A 14,436-nucleotide genomic window follows, 5' to 3' on the forward strand; every position below is an offset into this window, starting at 1 on the left:
TTTATTAAATAAATAAATATTTTAAATGTTTTCGGTTTTAATTTCTAATACAGTAAATTGGAATGGAAATGACCCCAAACAAAAGCTCTCTGGGGTCCTTAATAACTTCAGAGCATATAAGGGGTCTGACCCCCAAGAGCAGGAGGCACCCTGTTCTATCCCAGCCCCTGGACTGGAGAGACAAGGCCGCCCCTGGGCACTCGGGCTGTGCCAGCTCACCCCCTCTGAAGGCCTCTGAGCAGTTCTCTTGCCTCTCTACCACAATGCCTCTACCATCCTGAGGGGCCTCAGCTCTGGAGGGATTCAGGCATCCCTGGCACCTGGGTTTTATCTGAGCATTGAGAAAGCATCAGGGACAGGCCTGGTGGGCGGGGTTTTCACTCTCTTTATCTTTCTGTGCCTGAATATATCCTGTTAAGCTGTTTACTGAGGCCCTCAGGCCCCAGGGCCTGCCTCCTCCAACCGAAGAAGCTTCCAGCAGCACAGCAATATTGCCCCTTCTCCAGAAATACTCTCACCCCTCAGCCCAAACCACCATCCCCCACACACAAACACACTTACCTGCTGGCTGTCCCCTGGCGCCTGAAACTCCCTCAAGCATGGACAGAACCTTTTGAGCCAAAATCAGAGACTGGTCTTGAAATGAAGATTCCCTTAAGAGAGCATGATGACAAAGGCCCCCTCCCAGCTCTCTCTGTCCCTGTTCTAAGGTGCCCTGACACCCTCTGAAACCATACAATGGTCTGGACTGTGAAGTGTCTGCAGGCTGACCTCAGCTCCTTCATCAAAAGGTTCAGGCCCCTTATGGACAACCCATGTTCTTCCCTCAAAAGCCTCTCCCCCCCCCTGCCCAAAACAGCTGATTCAGTTGTTTGACTTGATCATTCTGCCTTGGCCTTCTTTCTGGGACCGCTTAATGAGGCTGGGAGAGGCCCTGGGAGGCCCCAGCAAGAAGGTAAGCCTTCAGGAGCCTGGAAAGTCCCTCCTGGGTGGCCTTTGTTTCTTTTACATCGTGCTAACACCCCAAGTCTGAAGCCTTGAGTCTTATAAGGAAATGGCCGAAGGCAAGAGGTCCAGCAAAGACTGACGTCGGCCTGACTCTGGACAGAGGATGACCACTCTCTGGGCCTTCCCTTCCTCGTCCACCTCCGAGTTTTCAGATTCCCATTTTCGGAGCCCTAGCTATGGACAGTGCCCCATGCTGGGCATCGAGAGAGTTCCAAGGATCCACACCTGGCCCTTGTCTTCAATACAATCATTGATTTTGAGTGAGAAGGGACCTTGAAAGGTCATAGTGACTTCTGATATGGTCCTTGTAATCGAGGCTATTCAATTCATAGATGTAGAGCTGGACATAATTGAATCCAGTTCCCTAATTTTAGAAGGAAACTGAGTCACAGGAGTAGGGAATGATTTGCCCGGTGTCACAGCGTGTAAGTATGAGAGGAAGAATTTAAAAGTTCACTCCCAAATTTTCATTTTCCCCTTGTTTAAGTAAATGCTTTTGTTTCAAGTTATAATGTGCACTTGCATTTAGTCTGGTTAAAAAAAAAAGCAAGCCTCAGATGGGGGCTCAAGCCTGCACTGACCCAAAGCATTCCTTGACCCTGCCCCAGGAGTAGCCTCCAGCGGTCTCCTTTGAAGGAAGCCTCCTGCACAGCAACAGCTCACATTTATGTAGCTATTTACAATATAACGTGAACAGAACTCAAGGAGGCCCACTTCAGCCTAACCAGTCCAAAGTCCCCATTTACTGCACAGAGAAATAATGGAACTTCTGGGGAGGAAAGTCTCTCTGGGTCCCTGTCCTTGAGGTATAGCTAATCTGGGACGAGAGATAAGGGAGGTACTTGTACAGATAATGTTACTGATGGGTAAACAAAGGGTTGGGACCAGCTTGAAGTGGAAAGTCCATTTGCAATTGTGGGGAGAAGGGGAGAGACATTGGCAGACTTCCTGGAGGTGGAGGTCTTTGAAGAGGAGACCAGTGACTTTCATAGGTGGTGGATTTAAGGTGGGCTAGGTGAGTTTGGACGAAGCCTTTCCCAACTCTTCTCTTTTCCCTTACCTTCCTTCTTTACAGATGCTAGGTTTTTAGTTTTACAAAGTATTTTGCTCCTCATTTGCCATCCCCACCCACCCACACCCACATAGCTGACCCCACCACCTCCCCTCAGCTCTGCTGGAAGCTTTCAGACCTTCAAGGGGAGGTCTCCCCTCTGTAGTAAGGATCTGATCTGAGATGTCAGAGCTGGAAGAAACCTAGAAATCCAATTCTAGCCCCTCATTTTACAGAGGGGGAAACTAAGAACCAGAGAGGAAAAGGAACTTCTCTGAGGTCAAACAAGTCATTTACCACGGTCCCGTGGCAAGAGGGAGCCATGAGACCTTTGTGAGCCAGAGGGAGTGAAGGGGTCAGATCGTAAATGATGGAAATCTGGAAATAAATGAGGCAAGAGCAAGAGAGATGCTGGCCACTCGAAATGAATCTGAGGCTCCAGGCACAAAGGACCCAGGAATTTGGAGATGGACCATGGAGCCACGTGAGAAATCCTGCGTGGAGCAGTGGATAGAGCGTGGCCCCCGGAGTCAAGAGGACCTGAGTTCAAATCTGGCCTCAGACACTTCCTAGCTGTATGACCCTGGGCAAGTCACTTCACCCTGATTGCCTCAAAGAAAGAAAAGAAGTTCCAGGCAATGAAGGAAGTACTAAGAAACCGTGGCAGTAGGTGAAAATTGTCGTTCTCTTAGAAGGGAAGATTTTGGCTTGTGAAACTAACTAGAAACCCAGACTCAGGGATGAGAATTAACGGGATGACTTGTGGGCACCTAGGAAATATTGAGGCGGTGCTTTAGGGGATGGTGAAGAGGAAAGGCCGGATTTGGGGAGTCCCTGGACAACTTGGTGGTCCTGGGCAGGGCACCTCACCTCCACGGGCTTCGACTGCTCCTCTGGCAAGTGAGGGGGTGGTTGAATGGCCTTTAAGACCTCTCCTTCAGCCCTGACGCAGGGATCCAGGGATCCTGTGACTCGGTCATGTTACCATGACCTCATTTCCTCTTCTGCCCGGGTTACTAAAGAAGGGGAACACTGCAGACACAAGAGCGTCTTGTTTCTGCCCAAATGTTCAGAAGTCTTTTCTGTGATTCCTCCTGAATAGGATTGGGAAATAAAGACTGGATGAAAATATGAGAGAGGTGGAGTCCTAGCTGGGTGCGTAACAATGTGAACGCCTGCCTGAAGTAGTCTCTGACGGTGGGTCACAGAGCTCTGTCCAGCTAAACACTGGAGATGTATTTGCAAATGACTCAAAGGAAGAGTGCCTGATCCAATGTATAATAAGAGTAGCTAAAGTTTACACAGCCGTTCAGATTTGCACAGTATTTTACCACTATCAGGGGCAGCTAGATGGCTTAGTGGATAGAACACTGGGCCTGGAGTCAGGAAGACCTGAGTTCATAATCGGCCTCAGACACACTGACTAGCTCTGTGACCTTGGAGATGTCATTTCGCCCTGTCTGCCTCAGTTTCCTTATCTGTGAAATGAGCTGGAGAAGGAAATGGCAGATCACTCCAGTATCTCTGCCAAGGAAACCCTGTGGGCAGCACGGTCCTGTCACAGAATTGGATGTGACTGGACAACGAAAACAGCAGCAACAATTACCAATATTATCTCATTTCATTCTCAGGACAGTCCTGGGAGGGAGATGCTATTATTATGCCCATTTTACAGTTGAGGAAACTGAGGCAAGGAAAAGTTAAGTGACTTGGGGTAGACCATGGTCACACTGCTAGGAAGTGTTGGAAATATTCAGATGGTGCCTCGTACACGAATCAGAATTCAAACTCAGGTCTTCTTGGCTCCAAGTTTAGGGTTCTACCTGCTGTGCCACCAAGCTGCCTCAGAAGTTAAAAGACCCACCAGATTTACATTTAAGGGAACGAGTGGAAGGCTTAAGTTCAAAAAGAAACTGCAAAAATGCCAGACTGGGGAGACCTGATTTGATGGCAGTTCAAATGAAAAAGATCTGGGGGGCTGAACTGGCCACAAGCTCACGATGAGTCAACAAGGATCTGGGCCGGCCCGCACCAAAGTCCAGGACTGATAGAAATCCTGTCAAGGACCTGAGGAGGAAAGAGGCCCACTGTATGCTTCCCAGGGCTCCATGGCTTAAAAGGGTCTTGGGAGTGGGCACCATGGCAGTGGAGGGAAAGAGTCCAGGATGGAGAGGAGCCTGGGCACCACGCCACAGGAGGAGAGTCAGAAAGAGCCGGAGGGTTTCCCCCGAGCAAGAGAAGCTGTCTCAGCCCTTGGAGGACTGCCACAGGAGAAGGACCATCGGCCTTGCTCGGCTTGGCCCCAGCTCAAAAGGAGCGGCTGGCATCCTAGCAGTTAGACTGTCTCAAAGTGGAGTGGGCCGCAACTGGAGGTGCTGAGAAATCCTCACTGGACGGCTTCAGAAGGAGAACGGATGACTGCTGGAGCACCTGTTAGGTTAGGGGTGGTGGGGGAAATCTTGGCTCTGGCTGCAGGGGGTGTTTGATGGCTCCCACCGCAGTCAGCCCCTTATCGCCTCTTCCCCCACCTCCCATCTCTCCCCTCTCTGATCTATCCGTAGATCTACCCGTCCAATCTTCCAAGCTGGCCAAGTGATTGCCCTAAAGCACGGGACGAAATGTGTCAACGTCCCCACCCTTCACCAGCATCAGCCTCCTGGGCCCCAACACTTCCTAGCAGTGTGACCATGGGTTGCCCCAAGTCATTTAACTTTTCCTTGCCTCAGTTTCCTCAACTGTAAAATGGGCATAATAATAGCATCTCCCTCCCAGGACTGTCATGATGAAGTCCTCTGCTTGGCGTGTGAAGCTTTGTATAGTTGGGAGGGGGAGAAGGGGAAGCAATAGGGCTTGCCCTCCCCCCAAAAAGGGAAAGAAAGAAAAAGCCATTGAGGTTGTTAGAACTGAAGGAAAGAAGGCCAAGGAGGACAGCTTTGACAGTCTGGGACTGAATTTATTATGTATATTTTTTAAAAGTATCCATACTTAAAACGTCTATGTAATCAAAAGCTATAAGTCACAGTTTCATGTGCAACCATTTTTTACATGTGGAAATGTCCATTTTATTTGCCGTTAAGACGAGAATTTTTTGGACAGAATGCAAGCTTCTTGAGGGCAGGGATTCCGGAGTTTGGGCAGTGACAGGCCTTTCGCTTCCCCCACTTGTACCACTTTCGTGCGCTAGACACTCTGGTGACGACGTCCACAGCAGCGTCAGTGAGCAGCAGTCACTGGACCTGGGCAGCCGACAAGCTCTTTCCCACCGCCTCCTTTCTTCCCCTTTGGAGCAGTCCCTTGTCCTTGCTCCCTCAGAGCTCAGATGTTTCTACCTGTCTGTGGCTGAACGGCTTCCAGGGAACAACCTGGAGAGTCCGGGTGCCTAGTAATGAGTCGGGCCTGCCCTCAGCTGGAGCCCAACCCTTCCCAGCCCCCCCAGGCCACTGATACCAAGTGGTCCAAGACTGAGGGAAGGGAGATTCTTACGTGGGACACTCTCACCAAGAGGCCAGCGTAGCTAGCCTGCGGCTCTTGTGGGGAACTCTGAGGGGAACTCTGATACCGGATAGCCAACGGCCACCGTCTGCCCCTCCGCTCTCCTCGTCTCAACTTCTTTGGGAAAAGTCATCACAGATGTGGACCTCCGTGAGATTCCAGAGTCAAAGCGCTCATGGAGGGAATCTGGCATTCCTTGTGCCGCCGACTCTTGGCACCTGTCTCCCTCCGGCTCACAACCTTTGGTGTTGGACCGGCGCGAGAGGTGCCGTCCTCATGCGGGGCTCCTAGGGGAGCAGCCCCACGGGGGGCTCTCTGTGGGCGGCAGGGAGGCCCTTTCCGGGGGGAGAGCCCCATGACCTCAGCCACAGAGCTTCTCAAGAGAATAGGGAAGGACTCGGAAGGTGTCGTCCGTGACACAGATGACCCAGCAGTATCCATGAGCCGCCGGCAACCCTTCGGTACCCTCGGGGCCTAAGACCCCAGCCTCCTGAAGCACAGCAAGGGCCTTCTGCCAGGGACAGCACACACTGACACACACACACACACACACACACACACACATACACTCTTACACTCTCACACATTCTCTCTCACACACATACACACACTCACATATATTCACACACACTCACTCACACTCACACACTCACACACATATACTCACATACACTCACACACACATACACTCTTACATACACTCTCACACACATACATACACTCTCACATACACTCACACACACTCACATACACATACACACACTCACACACATACATTCACACATACTCTCATACTCAATACACTCTCACATACTCACACATATACACTCACACACATACACACACTCTCACACATACACATACACTCTCACACACATACACTCACACGCACATTCACACTCATACTCTCACACTCACATACATACACTCTCACATACTCACACACACTCACACACACGTACACTCACACATACACGCTCACACACATACACATACACTCACACACACTCACAAACACACTCTCTCTCTCTCACACACACACAACACACACACACACACACACACACACACAGCCTGGTCTCTGCTCTGCTAGGGACAGGACTTACCTGGAGCTCTCACCCTCTCTCCTCTCAGCGCACACCTTGGCTTGGAGGAAGTCTGAAGACCCCCAGCCCAGGGGTGTTGGCTGTCCTGGCTTTTCTCTCTGCTGTGGGAGCCCACATTAGGGCTACTGGCCACAGCTGGGCTGCTCTGCCTCCCTGGTTGTGGCCCCTCTTATTGAAGACTGAGGTTCTGGAGCCCAGCAAGGCAGCCCACGCCTTGACACTCTCATCACCTCTGGGAGACGAGGGTTGTCTCCAGAGACTTTACGAGGGTGTTTTTGTAGGAGCCGGTCCCCGGCCCACGGGTCTAATGGGGGTGCCCCTGCTTTGTCTCAGGGGAGGCAGGTCCTCTGGTCTATAACCCTCTTGGGTCATGGCTGTTTGGTGTCACCCAGAGAGGACCTGGCTGGCGGCAGCATTGATGGTGCTGATGAGATTTGGCTCAGGGGACAGCCGGTGGCTTGACTCCTGTCTGAGTGACAGCATTCTGAGACCTCTCCTCACCTGGGCATGACTAGAATCAGGAATGGGGAGAGAGAGCAGCCCATCTGCTGTCAGATGACCCCAGCAGGTGGATGGGGCCTGAGGTTGCGGGCAAAGCCAACAAGGAGGGGCGGGGGGACGGGGGACGGCAAGAGGAGGCTCCTGATGGACACACACATGCACACACACGCACTCCCCCATAACCCAATTCTTCCTTCCCTTTCCTAATGCTTGTATGATTCAATCAACAAAATGTCTCTTTGCCCTTATATTTTCTTTGCCTTTATTAGCCAAAATACCCAACAAGGCATCGTGGAAAGAGCCCTGGATTGGGGGGTCAAAGAACCTAACTAGAGCATCCTTAGAGGTACAACAATCCCCCGATCTTTACCACAGTCTCACCTGCTTTAAAATGAGGGTGGGGAAGAGACTGTGAACGAAATAACTAAGTAATTTCTCAGGCCCCTTTCAGCTCTAACATCCCCTGTTCTAAGGCCCCTCCCTGCTCTGACATCCCCTGTTCTAAGGCCCTCCCAGATCGGCCATTCACCGTTCTAATCTCCCTCCCAGCCCTGACATCCTCTGTTCTAAGACCCCTCTCAGCTCTGTCCTTCTACAACTCAAAGGCACCTCAGTCATGACTGATACCCATATGAATAGTGTCAGTCATACAATCTGTTGTCATGTCCGACTCTTTGCGACCCCATTTGGGGCTTTCTTGGCAGAGATACTGGAGAGATTTGCCATTTTCTTCTCCAGCTCATTTGACAGATGAGGAAACTGAGGCAAACAGGCCAAAGTGACTTGCCCAGGGTCACACGGCCAGTAAGTGTCTGAGGCCAGATTTGACCTCTAGAAGATGAGTCCTCCTGCCTGCAGGCCGGTGCTCTGTGCAGTGTGGCGCCCCCTAGCTGCCCACGGTCACACGACATCATGGAAAAAGGAAGGCATCACATTTATAACTAAAATCAGCCACACGTTTTTAAAGCCAGGAGCACCAGAGCTGGCAGGCTTGCCGCTTTCCCAACTCCCGTCAGAGCCTGCTCCTGGCTGCTCCTGGGCCTTAGAGATCATCTCACCCACACCTTTATCTTACCCCGAGAACAGGAGGGGACCCAGAAGTCTGGCCGGTCGGGCCAGTCAGGAGGAGCCCGAAAGTGAGGGTCAGGGGCCTGGAGACCAGTCCGGCCATCCCTCGGTCACCCCTGAGGCTCTGCGTCCTCCTGCGCCGGCCGACCGCGGGGCTGGTCTCTTCCAGCTCTCCAAGACCCAAGGGCACAGGCACAGGACTGGAGGGGCCGTGAAGGCCACTGAGCCCGGCCCCTCCTGGCCCATGGGAGCGGCCTGAGGCCCAGATCTGCCCGCTCACTTCCCCAGCCCACCCCACCCCCCTTGTCTGCATCCGTACTTTGCCCGTTCTCTCCCCACTAGCTGGGGGCTTCTCTGCCTTTATTCCTAGGCCAAACTCTCAGCTCAGAGCTCAGCACACACAAGAAATGTCTGTGGACATCTTGGCTTGACTTGCTCAAGGTCACACAGACAGGATTCAAACCCAGGTCTTCCCCGCCCTGTCTCCAGTATACCAAGGAGCACGGTTACGGAAGGAGGACTTGAACCCGTCGCCTCGGACTCCAAATTCTGAGCACTTTCATCCCTGAGGCCCCTTCCATCTAGGGTCTTCAAGGAAGGAGGTGGCACGGGGGGCCAGGCTCCCCGTAGGACTGAGTGGCAAGGAGAGGGAGCATGTCACCAGACCGACCCTTCTGGGAAGAAGAGTCCTCAGGTTCTCGTTCATTCGTTCATTCGTTCATTCGTTCATTCGTTCATTCGCTGCCTCATGCATTTGTCAGCAGGTTTCGGGCAAACAGAGCCATGGGGGGGTGCTGCTGAGAGCCTTGTTCTTTTGGAACTCCCACCCCCTCTCTCCTGCCAGGGGAAGCCCCAGCAACCCAGCTGGCGTCACGGGAAGGGCTCTGCCTGGCTTCATCTGCATGAGAGCCTGTTCCTGCGGTGTCAGTGGCAGAGAGTGGCCCCCACCACCCAGCTCCTCTGAGTCACGCAGCTCTGCCTGGCTCAGCTCAGGGCGTGGATCACGGCAGGGTGCTCCCCACTGTGTGCTGACTGGGGAGGCAGCATCTGGGCAGGAAGCCACGGGAGAGGGCTCTGCAGCAGCCACGGGGGGAGGGACCCACAGTGGCCACGGGGGAGGGAGCCACAGCCTGGCCCACTCCCTTTCTTGGCGGGGACCCAGCCTAAACCATCTCCTCCAGGAAGCCCTCCTGCCTTTTGGAAACACAAGCTGAGTTCTCCCTTCTCTGAACTCCTGGAGAGCTTCCTGCCTGCATCCCTGATGTGGCCTCAGTGGGACCTGTACCCCGGCTGCCTCACCTGGCAGGGTCCATAGGACAGAAAATAGAGAAGGTCGAAGCTGGGAGGGCCCTGGGAATGAAGGAAAAAGAATGTCAGAGCTGGAAGGATCATTACATGAGCAATATCAGAGCTGGGAGGGCACTTAGAACATGGAATGGGAGAGCTGGGAGGGCTCTTAGAACAGGGAATGATGTCAGGGCTGGAAGGGACCTCAGAACAGGGAATGTCAGGGCTGGGAGGGACCTGAGAACAGAAGATGTCAGGGCTGGGAAGGGTCTTAGAACAGGGAATGTCAGGGCTGGGAAGGGTCTTAGAACAGGGAATGTCAGGGCTGGGAAGGGTCTTAGAACACAGAAGGTCAGAGCTGGGAGGTAAGCGATGGGAACATAAGCACATGCATAAAGAAGAGTATCCTTACCCTCAGGAGCAAACACTCTAGAGGGGGAGAGAAGACAGAAAGGGGACCTGAAAAGCATGTTGGTGAAGAAAGGAGTCTGGCGGATCCCGGGCCACTCTTTAAAACGGACATGCCAAGTCACCAGGAAACCCCAGGGGTGTTGTCACTGCTGGGGCCCGCTCTGTGGGCCCACGCCATGATTCCACTTACTGTTGGCGAGAATGGCTGGCACTGGCCAAGCATTGTGAGGCTGGCCAGGCGCTTCCCTCCAGGGGCCAGCTCTTACACCTTGGAGCCAGTGAGCCTCCCGGGATTAGGAGCCGACTCAGAGGCTTTCCCCAGGTCACTCAGAGTCCTCACCAACGGCAAAGGGAATCCCACAGTTCTGCAGGCAGTGTTCTAGGTGGCACCGCAGTTGAGAGAGGAAGACCCAGGTTTGAATCCTGCTTTGGGCGCTGACCTCACCCTGCCCCAGCCTCAGTTCCCCAATCTGTAAAATGGAGATAGTAAAAGTACCTACCTTGCAGGATGGCTGTGAGGGTCGAACATTGGCTCACCTGGTTTGCACTGCAGAGGTGCTATTATTATCCCCATTTTACAGATGGTGAAACTGAGGTGAAATGACTAGCCCACACAGCTATTAAGGCAAGAGGCAAGATTTGAGTGGTACCTTCCTGACTCCGAGGCCAGTGAACTCTCCACTAAACTCTTACCCCTTCACACAGCTATAGCCTAAAGAGCTTTACACACATTTTCTCATTTGACCCTCCCGCCAACCCCACTAAGAAAATGCCCCACGTGTTTTCACCCCCGTTTTACAGACAGAGGAGCTGAGGCTCAGAGAAACGAAGGGCTTTGTCCAAGGGCGTTATGTGAGATAGCCAGTATTTGAACTCAGGTCCGCTGACAGAGATAGAGTCCTGGGCCTGGAGTCGGGAAGACTGGAGTTCAAATCAGGCTCCAAAACTTCCTAGCTGTGTGACCCTGGGCAGGTTCCTTCGCCTCTCTCTGCCTCAGTTTCCTCATTTGTAAAGTGAGGGCAATAACAGTACCTACCTCCCAGGGTTGTTGTGAGGGTCAAAAGCGCTTGGCCTGGCATGTGGTAGGTGCTTTATAAAAGTGTGTTCCCTTCTCTCCCTTCCTGACTCAAATCTAGCACTCTATCCACGATGCCAGCCTGAACTGATTCCAATGCATTTCTGTAAAATCAGGACCCGACCTCTCGCCCTCTTTGCCTCCCGAGGAGGCTGACGAGATATCTGAGCGTGCCCAGCCCCGTCTCCGGGCCCCTCCAGCTCTGCCCTCGTCCAGGAGCCCGGCGTCGGTGCTATGACACAGACCCAGGTGTCCTATCACTGGGGCTGCCGGGCAGAGCGGACTCTCCTGGTCCCTCCTCTCCACGCTGCCACACTGGCTGCCAGCTGGCTCTGCAGCCCAGCCTCCTGCTGTTGGTGGCTTGACAGCCAGGCATGAGGAGGATGCTTGATGGGAGGGGGCACAGGATGCCAGGTGCTGGTGAGGCCATGGCAAGGCGGGCTGCCCCTACTGGGGCTCGTCAGCAGGATCTCTCCCGTCACGGTCCCCAACCAGCTGTCTGCTCCGGGACTCCGGGGATGCAGGAGACGCAGCTCCTGGCCCCCTTCCTCCGCTCTAGAGGCCTGGGCGGTACGGAATCACCGGTGACGGATGAAGGCATCGCCAAGACACGCAGGGCTCTCAGGCCCCAACAGCGCTGCCAGGTCACCGCTCTTTCATACAGCTCTCCTCTCCCCTCTGGACCCAAGTGCTTGGACTGATTCCCCTCCTGTCCGGCCTCGGAGAGGAGAAATCAGCTTCGTTTCTTTCCGTGGCCTTGAAACCCTCCGGTGAAATTCAGCCAGGCCACTCTAACCCCCTCAGGGAAAGAAGGCGCTCAGTAAGTGTGGAAGGGGCCATTGCAGGAGCTGAGGGAATCTTCACGACTCCTTCGCCAGGATCGTAGGACCATCAATGGAGAGACGGAAAGGTTCTCAGTCAGTCAGTCAGTCAACCCAAGCATATAGTAAATGCTTAAGATGTGCCAGGCCCTGGGCTAGGCACTGGGGATACAAAGAAGGGTGAAAGACAGTCCCTGCCCTCAGGGAGCTCCCAGTCTGATGGGTCCATGCCGGTTAAGTGGTAACCTCAGAGAGAAGGCTAGGATGTAGCTAGGATTATTACCGCCATGTTATTATTATGCCCATTTTACAGAGGAGAAAACTGAGGTTCACAAAGAAGGGACCTCAGAGGCAAGCTAGTTCAACTCGGATCTGAACAGAAATCCGAACCACAACGTGTCTCACTGTGCTAGGGAGCTCACTACCTCTCCAGATAGCTCACTCTGTCATGGCAGGGGTTACGAACCTGGTGTGTACCCATACCTCCAAGGGGATGAGAGGAGCTCCCAACAGGGTATGGGTCATATTTGATAAATAGCTATATTATCCTATTAACAATGTAGTCCTGGAGAGGGGCAGCCAGGTGGTGCAGTAGATAGAGCTCTGGCCTTGGATTCAGGAGGACATGAGTTCAAATCCAGTCTCAGACACATGACACTTACTAGCTGTGTGACCCTCGGGAAGTCACTTAACCCCGACTGCTTCACCAAAAAGAGCAAAAAAAAAAAAAAAGATGGTGTAGAACAATGTAGTCCTGGAGTCAGGAAGACTCATCATCCTGAGTTCAAATCCAGCCTCAGATACTTACTAGCTGTGTGACCCTGGGCAAGTCTCTTCACCCTGTTTGTCTCACTTTCCTCCTCTGAAAAATGGCCTGGAGAAGGAAACAGTAAGCTAGTACTCCGCTGTTGTTGCCACAGAGAGCCAGACAGGGCTGAGATGACTGAATGAAGAAATCTTATTTGTTGCTTCATTTTATTTCTTATTGCATATTCCTGGCAAGCTCTAGGCTTTATCTCCTTTCCAGAGGAGTGGGGGTGCGGGAAGGTTTGCCCAAAGCCAGGAGGAAGCAGGTTCAGGCGCCCGGTGTTTCGGGGCGGCCCCCATCTGAAGGGAAGCTCCCCGGACGTCCTGCTTCCATCTCTGAGTGGTCCTCTGCCCCTGGGAGGCCTGCCCCAAAGGAGACCTAAGCTTTCGGCGCTGTGCACTGTGAGCCCTGGTCCACTTAGAAAGGGGCTGAGGACAGCCTGGTGAGGAGCCAAGGATGACCGTGGGCTGGTGGATGAGAAGGCCTTTGTGTGGCGCTGCTGGGATGCCAGCAGCGTGGCGGCTTGGGAGACGCGCCAGAGGAGAAGCCAGTATGGCAGCAGACCCCGGGGACCCATTGCCTGGCTTCCCCAGAGCAACAGGGACCAAGAAATTAATTGAGCAGCCAGACTGTTCCCTCTTCCCATCTTGGCAGTGGGAGATTGGCCTGAGCAGCTCCAGTCCCAGGACCCCAAATGCCGCATCTCCTTGGTGCCAAGGGGCATAGCCAATGGGAGCGTCAGGGGGAGCTCGCCCATCAGGCTGAGAACAAGGTGGAGGGGACGGCTGTGACGGCCTGGGGCCAGGCCCTCCCGACGGGCCCTCAGCAGCTGGCAAGGCGCCCAGAGCCAACCTCTCCTCCTGGCTTGCCTCGGCTTGGCAGGCCTGCACCCTGGCCAGCTTTGCCCAGAGATTGGTGCCAAGCTTCCAGGCACGATCAAGGCCTGGCAACAGGAAAGCTGCTTTCTTTTCTGTCCTCCTCTTCCTTCTTTGTCCAATTCAATTTAACAAACCTGTGTATAGGATCTACTCCCATCAAGGCCCTGGGCTTGGATCTGGGGATGCCAGCAATAGCTGGCATTCTCCGGGCCTGTAACAATCAGAGGAGCCAGGGGCCAACAAGCCTTATCTCCCTTCATTTTAAACAGAAGGAAACAAGCTCAGACAGGTTAAGGAACTTGGCCAAGGTCACGCAGGCAGTGTCAGGGTCAAGATTGGAACCCAGGACTCTCCTGGTTCCGTGTCCAAAGCTACTTCCCCAGTTGCCTCTCAAGGTAAAGTAGCACCCAGCCAATTCTGCCCTCAGAAAGCTTATGTTCTACTCTCACTAATCTGTGTACACCTATATGCTCCCAAGACACTGTGAGCTCTTGAGGGCAAGGATTCTCCCTATTCTCCTCCTCCCCTGCCCTCTCATCCCATCTCCTCTTCTCTTTTCCTCCCTTCTCCCTCGTGTCCCTCTCCTTGTTTTTTTCCTTCTCCTCATTCCCTTCTTCTGTCTCCTCCCTTCTTCCTCCCCTGCTCTTTCTTTTTCTTCTCCTCTTCTCCTCACATCCTCTTCCTCCTCCTCCTTCCCTCTCTTTCCCTTCTCCTCTTTCCCTTTCTACTTCTCTCCCTCCTCCTTTTCCCTTTCCTCCCCGTCTTTCTCTCTTCTACCTCTTCCCCTCTCCTCCCTTTCCTCTCTCTCCCCCTGCTGTTCTTCCTCTTCTCCAGCTGTCTCCCCTTTCCTTGGCTTCCTCCTCCTCTCCTGTCTCTCCTCCTGCTCACCTTCCCTCTTTTCCTTCCTCCTTCCTTCCCTTCCTCCCTCCT

Source organism: Phascolarctos cinereus, unplaced genomic scaffold (assembly GCF_003287225.1).
Source record: "Phascolarctos cinereus isolate Bilbo 61053 unplaced genomic scaffold, phaCin_HiC Scaffold_1;HRSCAF=81, whole genome shotgun sequence".
Taxonomy (NCBI): domain Eukaryota; kingdom Metazoa; phylum Chordata; class Mammalia; order Diprotodontia; family Phascolarctidae; genus Phascolarctos; species Phascolarctos cinereus.